The sequence below is a fragment of the Canis lupus genome, chromosome 18 (assembly GCF_011100685.1).
Source record: "Canis lupus familiaris isolate Mischka breed German Shepherd chromosome 18, alternate assembly UU_Cfam_GSD_1.0, whole genome shotgun sequence".
Lineage (NCBI taxonomy): Eukaryota > Metazoa > Chordata > Mammalia > Carnivora > Canidae > Canis > Canis lupus.
The window spans coordinates 53477287-53502894 of record NC_049239.1 but is presented as its reverse complement, the minus strand read 5'-3'; the positions used below and the strand labels follow the sequence as shown (position 1 = coordinate 53502894).

Genomic DNA, 25608 nt, shown 5'->3' with positions numbered 1-25608 from the left:
TGCGTTTTTAGGGGGCTGTAGGGGACACCTAGGGCTTCTTGGTGGAGGGGGCCCCAGGCCTGTTGGTCCCAAATGGTGGAATGGCTGGGGAGGAGGGGTCGGGGGCTGGATGCACAGCCAGGATGGCAGAGGGCAGGGATTGCGAGACTGTCTGGTTCACTGGTGCACCCCAGTGCCTGGCAGGGGGCCTTGGCACCTAGTATGTGCTAAGCGTAGTGTGGGGTCAATGACCAGGTGCATGAATGGTGAACCAGGACTGAGTGCCCCCATCAGGAGCTGGCATGGGTGGCAGCAGAGGGCCCGAGCTGGCAGCTGGGCCTCCCGAGATGAAAGCCACTGGACTGGGCTGGCCTCAAGGGACACACCCTCCTAGGTCCTGGCTCAGATGCTGACCAAGGTTCCCTGCAGACCCTGCCCAGCAGTTGCCTGCTGGCTTTCCTGGGATGACCTTGATTTCAATATACTCCTCTGTGGTCAGACTTGAGGGGCCCGATTCTGCTCAGGGAATCTGGCTGCTGGCGAGTCCCAGGATCCTGGGAGTTGGCAATGGGCCCGAGGATGCCTGTCCCAGTTAAGGCACAGGGTGGGCTTCAGTCAGCCACTGGGCTCCTGGACTGGGCTGGGCTGCCCCTGCCCTGAGTGGGGGACTTAGGCTCAGTGGGGTGCAGGCGGGTCTCACTCTCTCAGAGAAGCTGCTTGTGGTGGGCCAGGCCTGGAGCTGGCCAGAATGAGTTGTCCATGTCCCCGTCCTCCCAGGGCCACATCAGGACGGGAGAGAAATGTGCGCTGTGCTCACACCTCTCGATCACTCGAGCTTCCACACAGACTCTTGCACACACAGGCTCACACCTAAGCCTCCTAACCCACCTTCCCTTAACCAGGCAGAGCCAGGCCGTGAGGTGAATGAACTGCACATCCTACCCCTACGCCCAGGACATCTCTGCTAGAAGGCACGAGTGGCTGCGCCACCTGACCCAGGGCCCCTTCCTCTGCAGCCCCTGCCCCTCCTGCCCTCCAGACAGGGCTGTCTGTTGCCTTTGGTTTTTTCCCAGGCCCCTGTTAGGGCAGAGGCTGAGTGCAAAGGAACAAAACGCCGGAGTGACAGCCCCCTCCCAAGCTCTGTTCCACTTGAGGAGACTTGGAGAGCGTCATCGCTGTGACCTAACTTGTGGCCCCAGGGAGGGAGCCGAGTAATCAGGTGGGCGTTCGGCAGGGCCACTTGCTTGGAAGCAGTGGCGGAGCGAGTAGGGGGCTGGTCCAGTGCTGAGCACTGACCAGTGGGTACAGAGGGCTCCTCAGAGGGCAGTGGGCCTCGGAAGCCCTCCCCCCCTCCCAGAGGCTGCACCCCCTGTCGACTGCCCACCTGTCCAGGGAGACAGACCACACGTCCGCCCCTGTCCTGCCAGTCACAGTAGGGTTGTATGTGCTTCAGTGTCCCCACTACTGCTGGCCAAGGGGTTGGACCACAAGGCCCTGAAGGGCCCAGTCACACTGCGCTCGCGCTATGGAGATGGCCGGGCACCACCGGGCTGCAGCTTCTGGGCACTTCTGCCTGACCAGGTCTGCCTGACTCGTCTTCTTCCCACTGTGAGAGTAGGGAGACTGAGGCACAGAGTGGAGAAATGCCTTGCCCAGGGCCATGCAGAAGTCAGGACCCACCACGAGGCAGCTGGGCTGCGTGGAATCAAAGTGTGCGGTTCTGGAGTCTGGTGGACCTGGGTTTGAATCCAACCTCTGACACCAGCTGGGGGCCCCTGGATACCGCTTCCCTTGCTGTGCCTCAGTCTCCACCCCTGTGAAATTGGATGATGGAGTGCCCTTCAGGGTCTGTGTGAAGATGGCATGTGACAGTATCCATGGAAGGGCTTCACAGGAACCTAGAGTGACCACACTGGGGCAGATGAGACAGGCCCCGTCAGGTCTAGGGCTCTGCCCCTGGGCTCTGTGCACCTCCAGGAGGGGCTGCACACACTAGCCTCCCACACTCGGGCCCCCCCATCTGGCAGGCAGGCTCTCAAGGCATTTGCTCAGCCTCTGACCGGCCCCTTACCGGGCAAAGGTCGGGTCTCATATGTCACCTTCTGCCCAGGCTGGGTCCTCTAGGGTGGGGTCAGGCAGGACCCCCTTGGGGATTTCTGGGTACCTCCTGTGTGCCAGGCCTCAGGGTGGAAGCCAGGCTTGGGACCAGTGGGATTCAATGCATCCCATGAGGGCAGCAGAGAGGCCATCATGGCTGCTTTTACCGAGCGTTTACTGTCTAGGCCACCTGTCACGGAGCCATGCTAAGGACTCTACCTGTGCAGGATCTCCCGAAGGCTTCACAATTCTTGTTTTACAGAAGGGAAAACAGGCACAGACAGATAAAGGGATGGACCAAGGTCGCATAGCTAGGACACAGCCTCTTATCCTGTTAGCCCCCCAACACATGACTGTGTGGGAGAGGGCGGTCATTGTCGTCCTAGCAGTAGGTGACACAGATTGCACTTGCTACGTGCCGTCGGTATTCACTGGATTAATCCCCACAGCAGGCCTCTGAGGTAGGCTCTATAATTATCCTGATTGTTCCCTAGGAAACTGAGACACAGGTGAAGTGACTTGGCCTAGGTCACACCGAGGAAGGGCAGCCATTGAGTCAGATGTGGCCCAGTCCCATCTGGGTCTTTTTGCACGCTCTCACAGATGGAAAACTGAGGCGCAGAGGTGGTGGGTAACCCCAAGGCCTCCGGGGCCTGAGCTTTGTCTCTGAAGCTTCTCTGTCAACTGGGCCCCTCCCAGAGCTGGGGACCTGCCCAAGTCCGCCAGCTGTCACCTCCGGCCTCAGAGCCTAGGCCTCCTGGAGTGCCCTGCCCTGCCCTTCTGCCTGGCCTGCGTTCCCGGGCACCTGTGTGGGCACCTGCAGGCTGCCAACACATGACGTCATGCAGCACGCGTGGGGTGGGAGGAGCCAGGCAAGGGCTCTGAGAAGAGGGGCCTTCCGAGCCCTGGAGGAAGGTGGGTGGGGGCTTCCTGGAGGGGTCAGCCCCAGGCAGGGCAGGTGCGATGAGCCTGGCCTACATGGGCACTTCGTCCCTCCGCCACCCCCACCGCTTCTCTCCAGGCCCAGTGGTCGTGACGTTGGCAGGTGGCCCAGCTGGGCCTCGTGGCCCCGGTGCTCCCAGGAGGAGCCAGGCTGTGCGGGGGCCCAGGAGGGCGCGAGCGGCCCGTGGTCACGGAGCAATCTCCATTAGGCCCGTGAGCGAGTGGCTGCAGCTCCTGGAATCCTATTAAAAGCTTTTTCATTGTTCCCTGCGATATGCTCCGCTCCGCCGGGACCTGGGCATGTTGATAATTTATTTGTGGAAGGGAAAGGGGGCGAAGAGCACAGGAGAGAGGAGGAAATGTCATTATTTACTCAGCCGCTTTCTGCGGCGTGGGCTCTTCCGTGGGGCAGCTTGCGTGGGGGTGCACCCTCCCTCCCCAGTTCAGGGCGGGGGAGGTGGGTAAAGGCCTGTGAGGGTGCGACTGGGGTGGCTGGGCCCGGGGCCGGGGGAGGGCTTGGGGAGGTGAAGGCTGCGTCCTCCGGGGACTGGTAGAGGTTCTGAGAATCCGAGACCCTAGACCCAGACCTGCCACGGAGGGGGTACCCCCCAAGCTTTGTTGATTGCCAGACTCTGGTGTGGATGGTGTGCATGTGGCTGAAGCCTCCTGCAGCTGACTTTGGCCCAGGTGGGAGGCAGTGGCAACTTTGCTGGCTCCTGAGGGGGCAGAGTTGAGAGATGGCCTCTGGGGTCTGCAGACTGGGAGGGGGGGCGGGTCGCCAGAAAGGAGCAGCTGAGAGACCCCACGTCACCCATGTGGGCCAGCTGTGTGGCTGCACAAGTCCCAGCACCCCTGGATGCCATGAAACAGGAAGTGGCCTTGGCCTCCTAAGGCGCTGGGGAGCAACGATGGCAGCTCCTGAGGACCATGAGCGCATGCTTTATGTTGAATGCTTCCTGGACGGCGTCTCAATCCTCACCTCATAAGGAAACTGAGGCACAGAGGATCCCAGTCACACAGCCCAGCCTCTCTTAGCAGTGTTACTGCCTCTAGGCAGGCCCCACGGAGACCTGGCTTCCCGGCTTCCCAGTGGCCCCCTTCCAAGGTGAGGAAGGCCAGAGAAGTCTTCCTCAGGGGTCCCCTCTCTGAATTGTCCAACTTAATCATCACAGCAGCACTGTGGGGCTCAGGCGTCCTTAACTGCCCCCCCTTTTACAGATGAGGAGATAGGCTCAGAGAGGTGACTTCATTTGCACAAAGGTGGGGCAGAGTAGGATTTGAACCCAGGCTGGCTCTGGGCTCTCAAAGGTTCCCCTGTGCTGGGTGCCAGTCTGCCCGGGGGTGGGCAGCCCCTCCATGCCTCGGGATCCCCAGGCAGGGCTGGCTTTGGGACTAGGACCCCACAGAGGGTCAGGTCCTGGGTGGCTGTGCTTGGCCCGAGTCCCTGTCATGCACCCTCCTGGCTGGCTGGCTCTCTAACCTGCAGTGATGGGAAAGATGGGCTGCTGGGCCTCCCCCATCCCGGCCTGTCTAGCACACATACTGCCAGATGTTTAAAGAGCTCATACTTAATCAAACCTCTAGCTTGGAGATCATCATTGGCTTTTTCTTTCCTGAGAAATGGAGTCTAAAGCCCTTGGCTGGGCATTTCAGGCTTTCTCAGCTTGGTCCCAGTTGGCCTACCCGCCTTTCTTCCAGTCTCTCCCCCATTAGGCCCGTGGATGATGTGGCTCACCCCTTTGCTGTTCTTGTGTGGGTAAGGCCACCCTCACTCCCCACATTGGACGAATGCTGCCTGCCTCATCAAGCCCTCCCTGACTGGCCTGAGGAACCAGCTCTTCCTGCCTCCCAACCCCCCAGCACTTGGCAGGCCTCCTTTGTGATGGTTTACACGTCTGCCCCACCTCCACCCACTTTTATTCCTCCTCCTTTCCTTCCCCAGACCCTAGGAGGTGCTGCTTCTGGTATTCATTCATTTATCCAACCAAGGCTTCCCAAACCAGAGGCAAGTTGATAAATGGCTTTCTCTTTATAGCAACCCTGAAAAGGGGCATTAGCCCACTTTATTAAGGAGAAACCCAAGACTTGGGGAGGTTCGGCCACCAGGCTGAGGTGCCCCCCTAGGTCAGGGGCTGAGCAGCGATGGGATAGTAGTCTGGCTGGCACCCCCTGAGCCCTCACCACCCTTCTGGCACCGAGTAGAGCATTAAACATCAGTCCTGTTTGATTCACATTCACACAGATGCTGGGGGTCAAGGGTCGGGGGTCGGGATGGTGGATGTGCTTGGAGGCTCCGTTTTTACAGACAAGTAGACTGAGGCCAAGAGAGGGCACAGGGAGGCATAGCCCCAGCCCTGCAGTGGTGGGTGTTGGGGATCCCTGGGTCGGGGAGATGGGGGCTTTCCCGTGTTCCACATGCAAGGCCTGGACTATCCCTTTGGAGCAGGGAGCGGGGCAGCCCTGTACCCCAAAACCCCACCTGGCTCTCTGGCCTGCAGCCTGCTCTGGCCAGAGACCTCCCCATGAGAGGCTGGGGAGGCTGTGTGCCCACAGCAGGGAGTGGGGTGAGGGCCCTGCCCCCACAGCAGCTGCCGGCCTGGCAGGGTGGCCTCACAGACAGAGCTTATGAGAGCCAGGCCTTCAAGGAGAGCTCAGCTCCCCGCCGGCAGCTGCTCAAAGGCCTCATTGTGGCAGGAGGGCCCTTCACGGGCAGCTGCCCCCGCTGTGGGCACAGACAGAGCCCAGCCTTTGTGCCAGCGGGCTGCCCCTGCTCTGACCCGGGGTCATCAGGACAGAGGCTCTTGTCTGCAGGAGGCTGGGGACCTCCCTGGGGTGAGGGCTGCCCTGGACCCATGGAGGGCCTAGGATGGGTGTGGTCTGTCCCCAGAAGCCCCCCTCCCAGCTCAGAGATCTGATCATGGAGGGGGCCCGCCCCTGGCCTGAGTCAGGCTTGTTTGGGGAGGGGGTGTGGAAGCTGGACAGTTAGCAATAAACACAGTGCCCACAAGGACTGCTGTCATTCGTGGAGCTCCTCATGTGTCTGCTGGTAGGCACTTGCATGTGTTGCCTCATCGATTCCTCAAGGCAGCCCTACAGGTTTTGCACAATTATTTGTCCCATTTCACAGATGACAAAACTGAGGCTCTAGGGGGTTAAGACACCATTTCATGTCACATAACTCAAAGGGGAGCACAGGGTCCCACTCTGGAGCCTGTTTGTAAGCCTCAGGTACCGCCATCCCCACCGGGTACCTGAATAACTATCTGCCCTGGCCCCGCAGGGCTCCAACTGCCTTGCTTGATCTGCACTGAAGTCCAGTATGAGGGAGGCCCTGTCACCCCAGTTTGGAGCCAAGGAAACTGATGCCCTGAGAGATGGTGAGGGGGCCTGGCCAGGGTAGTATTGGGCAGACTGTGTCTCACATACAGCTTCCCTGCCTGGTCCTTACCTTTCAGGACAGCTGAGATGGTTGCCTGCACTTTGTAGATGAGGCACAAAAACCCCAGCAGGGGTGGTGGTGGGGGACCTTGGAGGAAGTGATGGACTCCCAGGAAGAGGGGCTGAGCCTCTCTGGTAGTCACCGGTAGGTGACTGAGCCCTCTGGTAGTCGGTACCTACCGGTAGGTAGCTGAGCCCTCTGGTAGTCACCGGTAGAAGGAGCCTCAGAGACCACTGGGCTATACTCCCATTGTGCAGTCAGGGAGTCTGAGGCACAGAATAGGGAAGGGGGTCTGGCCCAAGCCCCACAACCTTGGGGACTGAACACAGGCCTGCCAGCTATGCTGTTCACCGGGGTACCACCCACTCATCCTGGATGGGGAGGGGGAACACCAGCAAAGTGAGTGCTTGCCGTGTGCCAGGCCCAGTACGAAGCATTTCCCTGCATTAGTGGCTGATGCCTGTAACGACCCTATAAAGGGGGCACCATTATTATCTCTGTGATACTAAAGAAACTGAGGCATCTGTCCCCAGGCAAACTCCTGAGGTCAGAATCCCTGAGCAGTTGGGTCTCCTAGCTCAGCTGCTTTAACCAGCCCTTCCCTCCTCCGCAGGATCCTGACCCCTGGTACAGACATCCTTATGGCTCAGGGTTGGAGGTGCTTGCTCTGAGGGAGGGATGGGGGCTTGGGCTGGGGCCAGGAAGCAGCTCAGTGACCTTCTGCAGGGCAGGTGCAAACCAGCTGCTGAGCTTGCCTTCTCATTCCGAGCTGGAGCCATTTCTCCATCTGTGAAATGGGTGCCCATTCTGTCCAGCGCCTTCCTAGGAGAACCACAGGTGAAGCCCTATCTGCAGATCCCTGTATTGCTGGGGCAGGGCTGGGCTGGACCCCCGCCCTCCCAGCCCGGCCCTTTGGTTCTCCCCCAAATATTCTATTTATTTATTTTACAGAGAGAGCAAGAGAGCACATGCGAGGAGGGGGAGGGGAAGAGGCAGAGGGAGGAGAGACCGAGAACCCCAGGTGGACTCCATGCTGATCCGATGACCCCGAGATCACGACCTGACCCGAAACTGAGAGGTGGATGCTCAATCCACTGAGCCACCCAGGCGCCCCTCCCAGCTCTGCCCTTGAAAGGATATGTCTCAGATCCAAACCCCACAGCCCCAGGGAGGTCAGTCCTCCCTCAGAGCCTGATGGCCTGGGGATCGCTCACGGCCAGCCCAGGCCTGGATGCTGGATTAGAAATAATTAATGCTATTAATATTCATAACAAGCGGTCTGGTGAAATGATGAGGGTGATGATCTGCTCTTCCCCTGGGCTCTCTCCCGTGGACAGGAAATCAGGCCCTCCCTTAGGCCCTCGGGCCACAGTGCCTCCTGTCCAGGGCGGAGGTGACCCCTGCAGGGAAGGCAGGTGTCAGGCTCCCGGCCTCTCCTCAACATCGACAGTTCCCTCCCTGGACCCTCACAGCAGCTTGGGGTATGGGCGGGAGCTGCTTGCTTCGTATCAGCAGGATGCATCGGAGGCCTGGAGATATTAAACGGCTCTCCAAAGGCTCGGTCCCAGGGCCTGACCCCGAGTCCAGGGCTGTCCCTACTTGCCCTTCTGGATATGTGCAGTCTGCCCCAGGGCGTCTGGGCAAGGCCAGCGATGCGGCCTGCCGGCTACCCCCGGGGTGTCCGCTGGCCCTGTGGGCAGAGCCTGGTGCAGCCGTTGGTAGGACACAGTGCAGATCTAGCCTGATGGCCTGGACTCCAGTCCTGGCTCCACTGCCTCCTGACCTCATGGCTGTGGCCGCGTCCCTGGCTGCACTGCGCCCCTCCGTGCCTCAGCTCCCACAGGTTACCCTCCCCAGGGCTGCGTGCAGGCCTGGTGCAGGGAGAGCCACGCAGCAGCCGGTCAGCATCTCCTAGCCAACACGCACTGTCGGAGCACAGTCCTTCCTGAGCCGCACGGTCAAGCCCGCACGCACACCCGAGGATTCTGATGCGGGAAGGACAGACGGGTTTGCGTGGCCCAGGATAGAGTGGGGCTGAGCTGTGGCTCGGTGTGCAGACGGCCTACTGGCTCTGGGCCAGGTCCCAGGCAGGGTTCTGATGCGTCAGAGGACCCCAAGGGCCCTGAGAGCCCACACCAGCACAGACGGGGCACCTAAGGGGGCGATGGTGTGGGGCCGTGGGTCTGTGAGCCCGGGAGGAGTTGGGCTGGTGGGGTGGGGGCCCCTGGTGGCTTGGCCTGACACCGTAGGTGGTAACAGCCATGCAGCAACCCCTCCCTCCCCAGGGCCTGGTGCTGATTGAGTCTCATGATGACAGGGCGGGGGCACCCTCACTGGAACCTCACTCCTGGCTCCCAGGCGGCAGCAGAGCTGTCGGCGAGCAGGCTAACAGCTGTTTGTGTGGAGACTAAATCTGTCTGGTCTGACAGCCGCCACCACTGCAGTTTCCAGCGTGGGAGAGGGCCATGAGTTGACAGCAGCTGTGTCCACCAGCCCTGGGCTGGCCCCTCACGTGGGCTGGGCTAGGGCTCTGGGATTCCCCCCACTCCTCACTCCTCCCAACACCTCTGTATTCCCGTGGCATCTGGTCTCACCCCCCTGCCTGCCTGCCCGCTAAGGACACCAGGGCCTGACTGAGCTCCTCTGGATCCCAGAGGCCACCCTCAGTCTGTCTGGGGTCCTGTCTTTCTTCTCTTGGGGTTTTGAGGGGCCGTGAGCGAATGCTCTGAGGCTACTTGGTCCCTGGGCCCTGTGTCACGGGTTTATGACATTCCCGCTCAGGTGGGAGGTTGTCAAGGTCAAAGGTGTGGGCTGCTCATGAACTTGGTTGGTGTCCTGGGGAGTGTGTGGGGTAGAGGAGGGCCGGGTCCCCCATACCACAACAAATTCCTTCCTTGAAAGATGCCTCAGAACAAGCCACCCAGAGCTTCAGTTCTAAAGTAGGGATGCTCGGTTCCAAATGAAGGGTGACAGGAAGCTCAAATGAATATTGTCTGGAAGAACACCTTCGCGAGCTGTGAGGAGTTGTGAGAATTATTTTCCTGTCGCTGTGGGGAAGGTTTGAAGCATTGACAGGGGCTGGCAGGATGGGCGGGACCAGAGTGGCACACAAGCCTATACTCCAAACACTCCAGGGACTGCCCTGGACAGACATGGCTAATCAATCCCAGCACTCTCTCCTGCTAAGCCGAAACCTGGGGAAGGCCTGCCTGGGAGGGGAAGCTGCCAGGCCCCCCCGGCAGGTGTTCTGCATATGAGGACAAGGGCTCAGAAGGGCAAAGCACCTTGCCACGGCCACCTAGCCTCCAGAGGTGGAAGTGGGATTCTTTTTTTGAAGATTTTTAATTTGAGAGAGAGAGACCACAAGAATGGGGGGAGGCGGAGGGAGAATCTGAAGCACGCTCCATGAGTAGAGCCTGAGATGAGACTTGACCCCGTGACCCTGAGATCATGACCTGATCTGGAATCAAGAGTGGATGGACGCTTAACCAGCTGAGCCACCCAGGTGCCTCATAGAGGTGGAGGTGGGATTTAAACTCTCTTCTGAATCTAGTGCTTTGGGCTCGCGGAAGCTTGCGGTTCAGGGGGCTCCTTGCCTGGGTGGTGCACTGCCGCAGAGCCAGTAGTGCCCCCTGCTGGGGCCCTCCCGGTTCCCCACGGGACAGGCGCAGCGTGGCCAGGCTCGGCCTCCTTACCATGCCATTCCTCCCTCCTGGCCTGTTAACCTTTATCAGTGGCAACCTGCCTATGCCTGGTTTAATTATGGCTGCTGTATTCTAGGCTTTTAACTGTAGCCAAGCGGTGCACCTGACTGAGGGGCATGTGGGCTGGGGAGAGGGTCTGCAGTCACCAGCATGGGCTGGGCTGGGCTGGGCTGAGGGCCCTTGGATGGGCATGCTGATGGCAGGTGGGCAGGGGGAGGTGTGGGGCTCCCCTCTTTGGCTCCAGGGCTGCCTCCACATAGCCTCGTGCCTCTTTAGGAGGTAGTTCTGCTGGCTTCCAGGTTACCCTTTTAATTAAGCCAATTAATTAGTGCCTTTAATGAAGCAGATTAACCAGGCCGGGCTCTGCAAACGGAGCTGCCGCAGCCCACGGGTTTCCTGCAGGTTGGGATTTGGAGATGGCTGTCCAAGGGGGCTGGGCCAGGATGTCTGCATCTCCCATGGGAGGAGGACCCCAGGACTCCTTGGCTCTGCACAGCCACCTGCCCCGGGGGCAAATGTGGACCGAGACTTAGAGAAGGGAAGTAGTCTACTACTCAGGGCCACCCAGAGCTAGTAGCAGGGCTCAACGGTGAGGCTGCATCCCCGGTTCCCTCCACGCCATCCTGCCTGCCACCTCTGTGACCTGGCGTTGGTTTCTTTACCAGGTGTTTCCTATGTGCTAGGCACCGTGCTGAACGCTATGCTGGATGATGCCACTGGCTTGTCTTCCAGCCCAGTTCAGGAAGGCAGGCCCGGCCTCGGGTGGCAGGAGGCATCCCAGGCTGCTCCCACCAGGCAGGAAGAGAGGTGTGCTAACCAGAGCCAGAAGGAAAGACTCAGAGAGGACCTACGAAAAGAGGCCAAGGAGGCTCCCAGCTCCCTGGAGACGTCTTTATGAGACAGGGACCCACGGAGGTCCCGGAGAGGGTGAGGCTGCCTTAAACACACTTCTGCCCTCGGTGTGCCTAGCAGAGCACGCGGGAGTGAGGAGGGCCTCCCTGGGGCCAGAGGACAGACGGCAGCCTTCTCCAGGATGGCTGGGCCTCGCAGAGATAGTTGGCTTGGCCTCGACAGGAGAGAGCAAGGACTGTCAACAAGTTTCCAAAGGCAGGCAGTAGCTGCCTCCCCAGGAGACCTGAGCGGAGTGCCTGCGAGACACCACTCTGTGAGCCATGGTGGCTCCGCCAGCAGATCTCAACACAGTGGGTGCTCTCCTCAGGATGCCCTCACCCTTTATCTCTCATCTCAGGCACTTTCCTGCACCCTTGCCTCCTCATCTTCCAAATGGGTGAGATCCACCCTGTCTCTCACTTCTCAGACCACAGAAATCCCCCTCCATCTGGCTGTCTAACCCATAAACTTTCTTGCCCTGGGCCTCCGTGTCCCCCCTCCTGTTGAGGAATCCTTCCTTTGTCACTCATCCTGTCTTCTGGAGGTGCTTTCCCAACAGCTCTTAAGGACATTCTAGCTTTTCTTTCTAGCTTTTCTTTCAAAAGCCACCCCCCAGGGCCTCTCCTTTCCCCTCCACTGTCTTCCACTCCTCCCCTTCACATTTATTTTTTTTAATTTTTATTTTTTATTTATCTATGATAGTCACACACACACACACACAGAGGCAGAGACATAGGCAGAGGGAGAAGCAGGCTCCATGCACCGGGAGCCCGACGTGGGAGCCCGATGTGGGATTCGATCCTAGGTCTCCAGGATCGCGCCTGCCTTTAGCGCCACCCAGGGATCCCTCCCCTTCACATTTAAATTTCTCTCACCTGTCATTGCCCAACCCACTGCAGTCTGGCCCCCACCCACCTTTGCCTTCCTTTTCTTTGCTGACACTGCCTCCTCCAGGAAGCCTTCACTGCTTCCCCAGCCTGAGCCAGAAGCTGACCCTCATCACAGCCAACCAATGTGTCCTGAGAGCAGTCCTGGACCTTAGTGGGTCTCTGAATCCACTGTGCCCGCCACAGGGCCTGGCACAAAGCCCAGGCTGGACGAGGCGCTCCCCTGGGGCCAGAGCGGGGGCGGGGGTGGTGAGGAGCAGCTGGTTGCTTTGCTTCTGTTTTACCTTGAGGGGGGCACTGTACGGTAGGCGGAAGATAGGAATGGGAACAACAAACGCCACTGTCAAACTCAGAGACACTTCTTTAAATACCAGCTGGAAGCAAACCAGTTTCTGGGTGGGTGGAGCTACCCTTCATTAGCAGGAACCGTGGGAGACAGGCGCTTCACAGGGGCCAAGGGGGGATGGCACAGGGAGTCTGGGGGTGGGAGCAGGCCGCTTGGGGTCTGCTTGTCCCCCTCCTAGATGGCTCCCCTCCCCCTCCCATAGCGCCAGGGAGGAGCGGGGAGCATCTCACCTGTGTCCTCTCCCCGCACAGAGCACGATGTGACATTCTCTACATAGTGCGGCTCCTGAGCAGTGTGCTCTGGGGAGGCAGGAACCTCATCTCCCTTCTGTTCCCCCGGGCCTGGCACATTAGATAAGCAAGAAATATCTATGGATGGCTGATGGGCTGTGGGGTGGAATGCCAGGTGTATGCCCCACTCCTCTGCACTGCCTTGGTTTCTCCTCTGTACAGAAGGCACTGTATCCCTCTGGATACAGTTCTTCTGACTAGGCCTGGCTTGTGATTGTGGGTGTGCCCTTGTCCCTCTGGACTGCTGGGACAGCCAGAGTCTCCTGATGACAGCCACGTGGGGAGGGCACTCAGGGAACTCACGTGAGTGACAGGCCCCCGAGATACCTTGTCAGTCCTCTGGGCCTCAGGCTTCCCATCCACAAAATGGGAGCAGCTTATCCTTGCTGGCAGGAGGGTATATTAAGGCAGGAAGGAGAGGAAAGGGGGCTCGGGAGGTTACTATGATCTTCCCTTTCCCCCCATACGGAGCCAAGGCAGTTGGGACCAGAGCCCACTTTGCTATCAGTCTTCCGGGCCATCTAGGCCTGGCCGCCTTCCCGGAGGAGCGGTGGCAAGGCACAGCCACTCCCACACTCCCAACCCTCCCCCAGCCCCCCCCAGGCTCTGCTTCAGTGCCAGAAGGAACAGGCCCTCCCTCCTGGTGGAAATTCACACCCACAGCCTAGCCAAGCCGTCTGCAGGGAGGAGGGGTGAGGAAAGGGGAGCAGCTGTGGGAACAGGAGGCTTCACCAGAGTGGACAGAGATGGGGCCCATCTGTAAGTGACAGCCGACAGACAGCTGGCGGTGGGGGGGTGGCGCACAGGTGGGCCACCAGCCCCACCGCAGCCCAGCCAGTCTGTAAGGGCTGGGGGGCTGGGGTAGTGAGCACTGGGTCTGGGTGGCGGCGGGCCGGGCTGCTCGTCGCACAAGTGCAGAGCTCACGGGTTGGGAGGGTAAGGCTCCCCAGGGGCCCTGCCCACCAGTAGTGCCCGCTAGGGATAGCTGAGAACCCAGGGCGGGTGCTAAGCCAGTCTTGGGGTCTCCATGATGTGGGCAGGGGTGGTATGAACCCCCAGCTGAGGCCTGAGGCACAGGTGAGGGGCCTGTCCCACCACCCTGGGAAGAACACTGGCCTGTCTTAGAAATCACATCTGTACTCCCCAAGGCTCTAGGCCTGGGGCTGGTCTACACCCCAAGCTCACTGCCACAAAGACAGCCCCCTCTCTTCCTCCCTGGTATCCCTGGCCAGCCCAAGGCCTGCTCTGGCCTTCCTTTTGGCCTCTGTTTCCCCAAGAAGCCTCTCCTTGCAGGCCAGTCCTCTGTACACCTGTTACCACTACACATGGCTTTCAGGAGGCTCATCTGGTTCCTTAGCACCTGGTGGCCCTGGTGGCTGGATTTAGAGGAGGGGACAGCCCACTGCTGGCTCTTCCCAGTTTCCCCCCACCTGTGGACCGAGAGCAGGTGGGTTCCTGTATTTAAACCAGAGAAATGGCAGGATTCCTTCTCTGCCTTGTCCACGTAAGCAGTATCACCCGCTGAGGGTGGAGTGAGAACCTCATGGGCAGTGACCACTCAGGGCCAGCCTCGAGGACAGAGAGGAGTCAGAGAGACCTAGTCCTGGCCTTCAGGAAGCTCCCAGTTAGCAAGGAGACCTGATGCAGAGCCAAGCCAGTGTTCGCCAGGGCCAAACAGGCCATTATGGCCCTTTTTCAGATGAAGAGGGGGCAGATGGGCTGACATCTTCAGGCTATCTGACGGGACCTTAAGATGGGGCCTTGACTCCAGGGCATCCTCTCTGCCTGCTGGAAGGGGGTCTCCAAACAGGAAGACTGTGGCTGCCATAAGGGTGTGCTGGGGGAGGGACAGTCACTCCACAGCACCTGTCACCGCTCCTGCCACAGTAGAGGGCCAGGTCAGGAGAGGGGGCTGTGTGCAGGGACCCCTCAACATGTCTGCAGAGCAGAGGGAGACCTTCCCAGAAAGCGGGGCCTGACAAGACCTGAATGCTGGAGACTTGTGGAAGGAGGAAGAAGGGAGAGGAAGGGAATGGGCATTTACTGAGCACGAGGTTCATGAGCCCATTGAATTCCCATGACCCTTGAGCAGACGGCTGTACCTCTGCTTTATAGATGGGGAAATGGAGGCATGGATTTGAACTCAGGTGGGTTCAATCCCAAAGCCAGTTATTCTTGCCCGGTGCCACTCCTGGGCTGTGGCTGCCCAGACAGCTCTGCCCCATGCATCCCAGTCTCTGGTCCCGAAGGGCAGCCCAGCCCCACCCTGGGCTCAGCCCTTCTGGGATGGCCTTCCTCTCTTGGGTCTCTGAGCCACAGCTCAGAGATCTGCTAATATCTGGCTGTGTTATGTACAATTGCAAACCCATTATAGTCCTATTTCCCTAATCTATGACACCTTATCACGGCCCCCAGTGGCACTGTGTTTCTGAGCATTGTCCACCCACAGAATTATTAATCCTCTCATTTGGTGGCTGGTAGAGGGGGTGGAGCAGCAGACCAGGGTGACCTGTACCTCTCGCCCTGAGGGAGCCGTGGGACGGGGCAGCTGGAGACCCCTGCCAGCCTGTGTGCTCCTCACTGCTCATCTCAGCTCCCTGAAGGGATACTTAGAACAGACAGCCCTGCCCAGGGCTCGGCCTGGACAGTCGTCTTTGGGAGAGGAGGACCTAGCAGCTACTCCTGTGTGTGCTGGGCCTGGCTGGGGGGGCGCCTGCAACTGCACACCTGAATTCGGGAGTATCGGGGTAGGCCTCTCTCTGGGTAGCCACCTCCTGCCTTCTGGAAGGGGCAGCAGATGCCCCAGGCCCAGAGATGCTCTGAGGACACTGGGGAGGGGGCAGCAGTAGAGCCGGCAGCTGCTGAGTGCAGCGGGCACGGCCCCATAATTGGGCAGCCTGTTCCCAGATAAGACTGATGACACTGAACAGCTTCCCGCTCCACATGGGCTGCGGCCGCTCATTTCCTGCTCCCTCGGCCAGCAATGCCAATTACCTCGCCTCCTGCTTGCCAACGGCGGCTTCTGGGGTGGCCAGACGATTCCTCTGTCATCGGTGGGGCCTGGATCCTCTCTGGAGGGTGGGAGGGTGTGGACAGGGCAGCGGCAGGGTGAGTGAGCCCAGTGATGGGCACCTCCCCACTTCGCACTGGGCATGGCTGGAGGTAGGGGTGTGACACAAGGACCCAAGCCACCTTGGGAAGGCCACATGTTCTTTCCTGTCCCCAACCTCAGAACAGATTCCTGCTGCCGGGCTGATGAACTGGCAAGTGGGTGTATGAACAGTACAGACACCCCTGATTTGCCAGCTGCCTTTCTCAGCCTTGTCCTCTGCTACCCCATATGACACCCTGGACAAGTCTCGGAGCCCTCAGGGACCCCCTGCCTCATCTGTAAACCGGGGTGGTGGGGCTGTGCCCTCGTGGCAGGGATAGGAGGACCGGCTGGGACCTCAGAGTGAGCAGTTGGCCCAGCGTAGAGGACGCACTCCTCCTTTTGTGCCAGCACTCAAATTCTGCTCATTGGATGAGGACAGGCACCCATTTAGCACTAGGGAAACTGAGGCTCACACAGGGGTTTGGCTAGTGCTGGAAGGAAGAAACAGCCCCTGGCTCTAATTCATTGCAACCGCAGAGGACAGACTTGGGAGAAGGGGCCGGCTGCCTGAAGGGCAGATGTTGGCTCCAGAGTCCCATCACCCCGTGGGGGAGGGGGAGAAGCACGTTTGAGATGGGGAAGAGGGAGGAGGGAAGGTGCAGGTTCCTGCTCCACTAAGGTGGCTCTGTCCAGCCCCTGACCTGGAAGAGGGAGCACCTATCTCAACAGGAGTGCAGCAGGGCAGCAGCTACCTCGCTCTCTGCAGGGTGGTGGGAGGAGGTGCCCTCCAAGGTGTTAAGTCCGACAAGGAAGGTGGGTTCGGCTGCTCTGAGCGGGCGTTCTCAGGCCCTGTGGTGGGCGGACCATGATCAGGGGTCTGCGGGGTCAGCCCTGCGGTGGTGCAGAGAGGGAAATGGAGGCCCCGGCCAGAAAAGTACATCATCCGCCACTCCAAGCCCACTGGAAGCCCCCCGCGTCCAAGCCTCGCTGGGCCTCAGGTTCGGAGGTGGGGCCTCCTGACCTCGAGAGGCCGCCCTCGGGTTCTGATTGGTTGCAACTCTCACCCTGACCCAGCAGGAGAGGAACCTCGACGGCCCTGGGGGCGGGGCTCAAGCTCGCACACCCGGAGCTGGGCTGGGGGCTGCGGGCGGAGCGCCCACGTGCTCCGCGGGCGGGGAAGGGCGACGCAGGGACAGCTCGGGGCCCCGTGCCACTCGGCGCGAGAGGGTGGGGGGCGGACGAACAACTCCCTAAGGGGCAACTAACAGACCAATTAAGCTGACAATAAAAAATTTAATCAAGTAATAATGCACCTTACTTTGTTTAATTAGTGTTCTGTCAAGTGAATGAATATTTAAGGCGCGGGTGGCGGTGCCAGCATCTGCCCAGCGGGCAGATAGGCCGAGCCCACATTTCAATCGGCCTGACAGCTCCCCACGCGGGCACTGATCGCCGCCACCGCGGTCCAGGAGGCCGGGAGGGGAGGGCGCGGCGGGGAGCTCCCCACCGTGAGCGAGCGGGCGGACCGCGCTTGCCTCTGCCCCTGCCCCTGGCTGGGACTCAGTAGCTTCATCTGTAAAATGGGAGCAGGAGTCCCGCCAGCTGTGTCTGTGCTAAAAAAAAAAAAAAAAAAAAAAAAAATGGCAACAAAGATTGATTTTGTTCCTGGAGCCCCAGAGCCCCTGGCGGGTGCGGGAGCCCAGTCTGCACCCTGGGCGCTCCCCAAGTCTACGCCCCCAGAATGCCCATCGTTCGTCAGTTGTGTGTGCCCGTGAGGCCGGCGATACCCGGGGAAGGGGACCCTCCATGCCCCAGCCTGAGGGCCCAAGAGTGGGTCCTGCTCCGGCCCGGGGCAAGGTCTGTCTGGGAGATGCTTCCGTTCACGGGTCCTTTCATTCATTCGGCCACCGGGGAGCCTGTGCTCCATGCCAGCGTTTCTTTCCCTGGAAAATGCGGGACTAGTGCCACCTCTCAAAAGCCCCGTTTTGGAAGCCTCGGGCCCCAGGTCGCGTTCGTTTCCCTTTGCTTCCGCGCGCGCCGCAGGGGGTGGGCGGCGGCCGCGGCCCGCGGGCACCCGAGGGTTAGCCCCGCCCCGCCCGCGGGGCTCGTTTGCATATTCATGAGCCTGGCGGGCATGCGCACCGCGGCGGCCGGGCTGCACCCTCACCCTCGGCCTCTTCCTCCCTTTTCCCGGTGGGAAGGGCCAGGCGCCGCCCCCAGCCCCGCGCCCCAACCACCTGAGAGCCTCGCGCTGGAAGGACTTTGGTAATTATTTGTTTCAGTTGAGTTGTTTTCCGTCTAGGCTAGGCTGAGTCTTGTAATGAGTATGGATTTGCCAGTAAATAAGTCCCCCGCTTCTAACCCCTGTAATAAATGCATTTGGAGTAATCTGGCGATCACGCGGTGTAATTGCCGGCTGTCAGGGCAGATGGATGCGCCCGCTCACTCCCCGCCGTCCGCCCTTCCTTCACCCGCGCCTCCGTCCCCGCCCCAGCTGGAGGGGAGGGTCCTTCTGCCCGGGGAGAAGGATGCGCCAGGCCTGCGGACCCCGCCCCCCGCCCCGGCCAGCTCCCGGAGCCCTCGGGTCCCTCTTGAGCCGGACAGCGTGAGCCCCAGACTCACCTGCCTCAGACCCCAGTGTCCGTCCGTCTGTCCATCCTCCACCCGTCCGCGCGCACCGAACGCCCGCCGGGCCTTGCTCAAAATGCAGGGCCCTGGGTGCCACCCGCCACCGTCTTGCCCCACTGAATTATCTGCATGTGAAAAGGCCTCCTTCTGGCCCCAAGTTAGGCAGTCATCCTAGGACCTCCCTCTGTGGAACATCAGGTTCCAATCTTACTGGTACTTGTGGCCCTTGCCGCTCCAACCATCTCCACTTGCCTCTCTCTGCTACTTTTCCCAACAAATATCACCTTGTTCCCACCTCTCAGACATTGTCCACGCCTCTGCCTGACATGCCGTGGCCCCTTCTCTGCTAGGGGATGTCCACCCAGCCTTGCTCAAATGCCCGCTCCTCTGTGAAGCCCTCCGGAATTTCCCCAGACAGGAAGTCCCTCCTCTTCACTTCTCTGGCTGGACCTACAGTTCTCGTTTTGCACAGGAGTCTGGTCCTACCACTCCATGAGGACCGCACCTCCCCTGCTCTTCTTTGGGCAGCCTTCTGTGCCTAGCACAGTGCCTGGCACATAGTAGATGCTCAAGAAACATGAGGGCCATGAATCAGTGTGCAAGTGATGAGCCCTGAATGCCTCCCCACCCGAGGGATCCCCAAGTTTGTGGGCTGACCTGGGCTGGGCTTAGGTAGAGGTCTTCCCAAATCCTGGGGTACTATATCTGCCAAGTCAGATGTGGCATTCTGGATGTGGAGGGGGGCTGAAAGAAGCATCAGAGATTGCAGCCAGTTTAGCCCAGTGATTTTTTTTTTAAGATTTTATTTATTTATTCATGAGAGACAATGAGAGAGAGACAGAGACACAGGCAGAGGGAGAAGCAGGCTCATGCAGGGAGCCCAGTGTGGGACTCGATCCTGGATTCCGAGATCACGCCCTGAGCCAAAGGCAGACGCTCAACCGCTGAGCCCCCCAGGTGTCCCTAGCCCAGTGATTCTTGTACGCTGGCACCCAGACTGGGGTGAGTGTGAGGTTTTTGTAACAACTCCATCAGCATTTACTGAATACCTACCCCGTGCAGGCACTGTTCTAGGCTCTGGGGCTGGAGCCACATTGACAGATGCTGACATTTGACAAGAATGTCAAATCCCAGCTGGGCAGGGAAGGAGCCCTGCTCTGTGTCATCTGTAGTGAAGCTTCTGAGGGGAGGCTCTCAAAGCACTTGCCCTGCTTCTGGGGCCTCAGACCCAGCCTGAGGCCCCAGTTGCCACCCTAAAACCAGGCCTACAGAGGACTGGTGTGCCTGGAGGTCCCATGTAGCAGGGGCTGGTGGGGAAGGCAGGAGGGGCCCTCCGCTCTGACACCAACTCCCAGGCTAGCCTTCCCAGCACACACGTAGGCTCTGAGCCACTTCTGTGCTTTGGCCCAGCCTGGGGCTGGAACCCCACAGCTGCATGGGGACAGATTCCTGCCCCCACCTCCCTGTGGGGGTTTAAATGAGGGATTAAATGAGATAACTTGGAGGGAAAGCCACCTGGCCTGATGACAGTATGGTGTGAGGGTTTAATCGCTCCAGTGCAGTCTCCAGAGGAATGAGCTTTCCACCAGACCTGCCAGTGGAAGGCCACGACAGAGCAGTCAAGGGCATAGATGCAGGAAGCAGTGAACTTGGGCTCCATGTGCCCTCAGACTGACTGCTTAACCTCTCTGCCTCGGGTTCCTCATCTGAACAACAGAGAGACTGGTACTGGTGTGTCCTCGGGAGGGTTACCAAGGGCTACAGGAATTGACGCTGTAAATAGAGCTTATGCTTATCACTATCAGGGAAACCCAGGGCATGAAAGAGGGAGAGGAGAGGGACTTTGGAGGAGGTGATGTGGGGCTTTTCTTGAAGGATGAACAGGAGTTTATGGAGGGGCAGCCTTGGGGGCCCTAAAAAATCTCCACTGCTGGCCAGTAACCCTCTGCAGCTTCTCCCCCTCTGCTCATCAAAGCTTAAAATGGCCTTTAGGGTCCTGAGCTCTGGCTGACATGGAGGGTGTGCCGGAAGAGGCAAGAAGTGGGGGCAGAGACCAGTACGGGGGGAGCGGGGGACACACCCCAGTGTGTGGGGATCTGAGACGCAGCTCCCCCGCCCTGCACAGCAGCCACGGCTGGTTCCTGGCCGGCTGTCAGCCAGCAATCATGTTTAATAAAGGCCCCAAATTAGACAGCAAGCCTAAGTAAGAACCTTTGGTCTAACAGTACAATTAACACAGACAAAGGCTCCCCTTCCTCCTTGGCCCCCAAGACAGTGGGGAGGGGTGGGCAGAGTTGGGGGCGGGCCCTCCCCACTGAGCTGTGGAGAGTTCTGACAAGGACCCAGTGATAGACTTAGAGGTAGCAATGAATCGCATCTGAACGACGGCTCCTCTTGTTGTCAGGCAGCCATGGGGAGAGGGCATCTTCCGCGGATCTTTCTAGGTTATCTGGCTTTGAACGGCAACACCCATACATATGTGAGGTCTCCTCCTCTCTGAGCTCCTCTATCTCTCCTCCTCTCTCCTGCATCTTCTCTCCCGTTTTCTGAGGACAGATGCAGGCTGGGTTTACATGAATAAAACATCAGGAAGGGGGAAAAAATTCCAAACTGCACAGCCCAGGCTTGGGGACAGACAGCAAGCAAGCCATGTTGCCAGCTCCATGGGCAGCCCTGTTCATGTTGGAGTGGTTGTCCCACCTGGAAAAGGCTCTGCTGGTTACAAGTGGAGCCCATCTGATACCTCTGGTTTCCCAGACTGGGGGCCATAGGGTCTGAGAGGTTGAGCACCATCAATGCTTGAACTGGGATCCCGGAATCCTGACTCCCCAGCATCTTCTTCCCGGCACTGGGACAGACAGTCTCTATTTGCTCTTGGCCAAAGAATGGGAGGCCTTAGGCCTCAGCCTGGCTGGACATTCGAGGCCAGGTATGTGTGTGTGTGCCTGACACATGACCTTCTCCTGAGACCTGCCTGCTGGCTGCTGGGAATCTGGCTTCTTTCTGGCCCTGTTCAAACCCAGAGCAGGCCCTGACACAAGAGCAGGATGCAGAGGGTGGGGCATCTGGCCAGACATTAAACAGCACTGAGTAGGGGGGGCTTTCTCTGAGTTGCCCCCATCCCTGGCCCCACAAAAGCAGCCAGGCCTGGCACCTACCACCCAGTGAAGGCTGGCAGGAAGGGGGCTACCAGCTAATACCTCGGGCACCCCGTGGCCAGGAGCCCAGAGTTTCACGAGGACCTTAATCATCCATTTGTTTATTCATTCATTTCCTGAGTGCCTCCAGAGCCTACTTAGGACAGGCAGGAGGGACACCAGGGTCACTGAGACAGACTCAGGTCCAGCCCCTCCACCATGAGCGCAGTCTAGTGGGGTGGACAGGCTAGACATGTAGTGGTGACAGTGCTGGGGACATGAGTTATGATGGAGGAGCCTGGGACAGGCACCTGACTCAGGCTTTGAGGCCTCAGAAGACTCCCATAGGAGAAGTGGGCCGAGGTGAGGTAGTAGTTCCCAAGGAAGGGGTGTGGGCAGGCCAGTGTTTCAGGAGGAGGGCTGGGGTGGGCGAGGCGGGGGAGTAAGGTGCCAAGGGGAAGAGCAGGGGCAAAGGGAGCACTAGAGAGGTGAGGCAGAGAGCAGCAGGTTTAGGAGGCCACACACAGGAGGTGGTGCTTTGTTCAGGGGTGCCTGGGGCCTTGGAGGGTTTTAAGCCAGGGCCTCACAAAGAGTTCTCTCCCTCTCTCCATCTTCCCCTCCCAAACCAAAGGTTCACTAAAGCTGCAGTGAGCGTGGCAGGGTGTATGTTCGTCCTAGGCTAGAAAATGTTTACAAGATGAAAAGGGGAGCACCCCCCCCCTCCCGCCCTGATGCACAGCCAGCCGGGTAGGAAGAAGGTGCAGCAAGGTTTATCCCAGCACTAAGTGGGCTGGGGGAATGCAGAGGAGAACACAACTAATCCTGACTCAGGAAGGCTTCCCAGAGGAGGGGGCCTTTGGGAAGGCATCACTGGGTGAATAGGAGCTTGTCAAATGGCTACAAAGGTATATTTAAAAGTTCCTCTCCTTAGGAGATCTCTGCCTCTGAGGTGGGACACGATGAGGCTTATTACCTTCCTGGTGCTTCTGAGCACTCGGGACCTATGTCATCCCCAAAGTGCTCCTCTGAGGACCCCATTGTATAGAAATGGCCTAAGTTCACACAACTAGAAAGTCACAGAGCCAAGACTCAGACCCAGGCACCCAGCTCCAGCTCCAGTGCCTACATTGGTAACCAGCTTGCCACGCTGCCCCTGGGACACAGGAGAGGTCTATCCTGCACTCGTGCTGTGTGCCAGGCCCTGTCAGATGCTGCAGAGGAGGCGCCAAAGCACCCTCAGCATCCCAGCCCTCCTCTCGCATGCTGGGCAGTCCCAGGGGAGACTGCGTGAGGTGGTTAGTGACTCCCAGTTGACTGTGCACCCCTGGTCCATTTACCAGGGGCTGGCAGCTTCCCAGGGGATGTGAGGTTTGAAGGGCAGAATGGAAGTTTGGGGCTGGCTTGGTGAGTGCTGCTGGGGGCCAGGAGGCCCACCTGTGGGACTGTGCAGCTCTAGGAGGCGGGTGGGGAGAGGTCTTGGCTCGGGGTACCCACTCCACCAGGGAGCACAGCAGTGGCAGGAGCAGGACGCCTGGCTCCCTCCCCACTGCCTCAGTCCATTATCAGGCAGACAGCAGCTGCTGATGTGAACGTGAAACATAGATTCGATACCTGAGCCTTTCACAAATCATGCCCCCCACCCCCGACCTGGCCCAGGTGACAGCCAGCACGGACGCCAGCTCAGATAACAGATGAAGGGGGGACAGATCTCACCCCTTGCTCCCCAGCAATTCTCCCTGGGGCACAGGGGCCCAAAGCAGAGACCAGGCTCTGCCCCTCTGCTGTCCCTCAGAAGGGCGACAGCCCAGACATGCCATGGCTCACACACACCACCCGGGGCCTCCAGAGCAGGTGGCAGAAGGATTGGGGTGCCCAGGTAAGGAACTGCCCCCGCCTGTGGCCAGCTAGAACCTGCCCTGCAGGGGTCGAGGGCTGGTGGGCAGAGCCCAGCTTGGGAACCCAGGGTGGCTCCAGAGATGGTTGCTTTTCTGACTGCAGGTGGTTCTGCTAGGCCTGCGCTCCCCAAACTGGCACCGAGGGGGTCTGGGAGGAGCCGGGCGACCCACTTCTTGCTCCCGTCCATTTAGCCAGCGGTTTGCACTTTTATGAGTGGGCTGGCAGTGAACTCATCCCCGTTACAATGCACTCAGGGACCCTGACAACTAATTTAATTTAAAACAGCCTTGCAATAAAAGCTCAGAACGGAAAACCGCCGAGTCTTGGGGGTTATTTAACAAATTGCCTCACAGATAAATACATTAAAATGATTCTCAAACTGGAGTCGTGCGAAGTTGAAGTAAAATTAAGAAAGTCGAATCAAAATGTAAATTAATGGCGTTGAGATACAGCGTTTGAATTGGCAAGAGTCACGCTCGGGGAGCACTGGCAAGGGCTCTGCCTTCTGTTCAGGTGACGTGGCACCTCCAGGCAGTGCCAGAAACCCCTTCGGTACCAGGCATTGGGGCTGGCAGGGGAAGGCTGTGCCGACCCCACCCAGGACCCACCCGGCCCCCCACCCTTCCATCCCGCCTTCTGGGACCCTGGTTGGTTCATTCCCTGCCTCCAGCCCAGCTTCTGACAAGGCCCCAGCAGTTGTAAGATAAAGGCGCCCACTGCACTTGCCTTCCCAGGGGGCAGCAAGAAATAAAGGAGCTTGGGCATGTTAGGGCCTGGTTGGGATTGGAGCCCACTGTAAGTGTGAAGTCCTAGGGTAATGGCTATCACACATATTTACTGCTAAATGGATCTTCCAGCTGCCCTGCAAAGCTGGCTGGGTCAGCATTCCCATTTGATTGACAAATATATGGAGGCCAGACCAGGTCAGGCAGGGTGACAGGGGCTCCACTGGCAGAGGGGCTTTTGCCTCTAACTCCTCCACACGGCATGGTGAGGCCGATTTCACTTTTCTGTCTAAGTCTCTGTTTCTCTTCCCACTGAGGGCAGAGAAGCCAGGGCTGGGCTGGCTGCCAGGCTAGTGCCCAGATAATGGGCTTGGAATCCAGCTCTACCCTTACAGGGATCCCCCGCCCCTGCTGCATGTACCCTGGGGCTAGGCTACCTAGCAGCCCTCCCACCCGGGCAGGGCCAGCGTCTGGGGGAAGGTGCTCAGAAGTGGAGGGGGCTTGGCAGGAGGTAGGTACCCATGTGACACCGCCCGCCCTTCTTCTGGGCTGGAGCGACCCAGGTGCCGACAGACAGCATTGGGAACATTATCCGGAGCTGCCTTTCTTGATAGTACCATGTGCTAATCAGTCTGGGAAAGAAAAGAAGAGGGAATCCCCAGGGAGCAGTGGCAGGGAGGGGTGAAGAAGGAGGGGGCAGGAGATGCAGCTGAGGAGACTGGGGGTGGAGGTAGGGGGTGGGGGAAAGAGGAGTATGAAGGTGCAGGCGGCCGCCCCTCCCCCAGCCTTGGAATGCACCGTGATAGAGCAGAAAGGCACTGTGTGCATGTGTGTGCATGTGTGTGCATGCGTGTGCGTGTGTGTGTGTGTGTGTGTGTGTGTGTGTGGCAGGGGGCATGGTGGATGTCTTCACCTGGAACCACAAGCCATCTGACACCCGAGACAGCTCTGAATGGGGAAGGGAAGGCATTGCCAGGGCTGGCTAAGGTGTGGGCTGTCAGCTGTGGGCATCTGGTGGGGCGGGGGGCCTCCCTGGATTCAGCAGGGCTGCTGGAGGAGGGGATGGCTATTAGGGGGAGCACAACCCCTGGAGGCCCAAGCAGCATCCCCAGATATCTGGGGGTGGCCAGTTGTAGGGGGGGGCCAGGGCTGCTGCCCCTGTCCCACAATGGTCTGGCCCCATTTTGGGCACGGGGTGGGCAGTCCCCTCCCTGCAGTGACCCGGCGGAGCTTGGCGTTGGCATGGGAGGGGGTGCAGTGACACCCCTGGGCCAGGCCTGGGCAGCTGCCTCACTTAAATGCCTTGCTGGGGAACCTCCTCAAGCTGGCGGCACTGTGGACGCAACAGGCTTCTTATTGACAGTCATTAAGTCTTTAGCAAATGGTTTAGAGAGAAAAAATAGCCATGATGTGGATTTATGTTGACCTCAGCTGTGAAGGCTGGCCGCTACCCCAACCCTCCCCTCCACCCCCCAGGGGCCAGATCGCAGGGGAGCAGGGCGTGAGTGGGGGGATCCAGGAGAGAGGCTGGAAGCTGGGGGCCTTGGGGAGGG

General features: G+C 59.3%; 2 protein-coding genes and 1 long non-coding RNA gene across 4 annotated transcripts in view; 1 reads left to right on the top strand and 2 right to left on the bottom strand.

Moving 5' to 3' along the window:
- MACROD1 (mono-ADP ribosylhydrolase 1) overlaps nt 1-25608 on the bottom strand; it is a 149881-nt gene that overhangs the window by 37834 nt on the left and 86439 nt on the right.
- FLRT1 (fibronectin leucine rich transmembrane protein 1) overlaps nt 1-25608 on the top strand; it is a 76241-nt gene that overhangs the window by 5347 nt on the left and 45286 nt on the right. The window lies entirely within an intron of this gene.
- LOC119864274 lies at nt 16975-19101 on the bottom strand. The gene is made up of 2 exons (XR_005373651.1): nt 18292-19101; nt 16975-17282 (listed from the first exon to the last, which is right to left on the bottom strand). It is a non-coding gene; the product is annotated as an uncharacterized LOC119864274 (long non-coding RNA).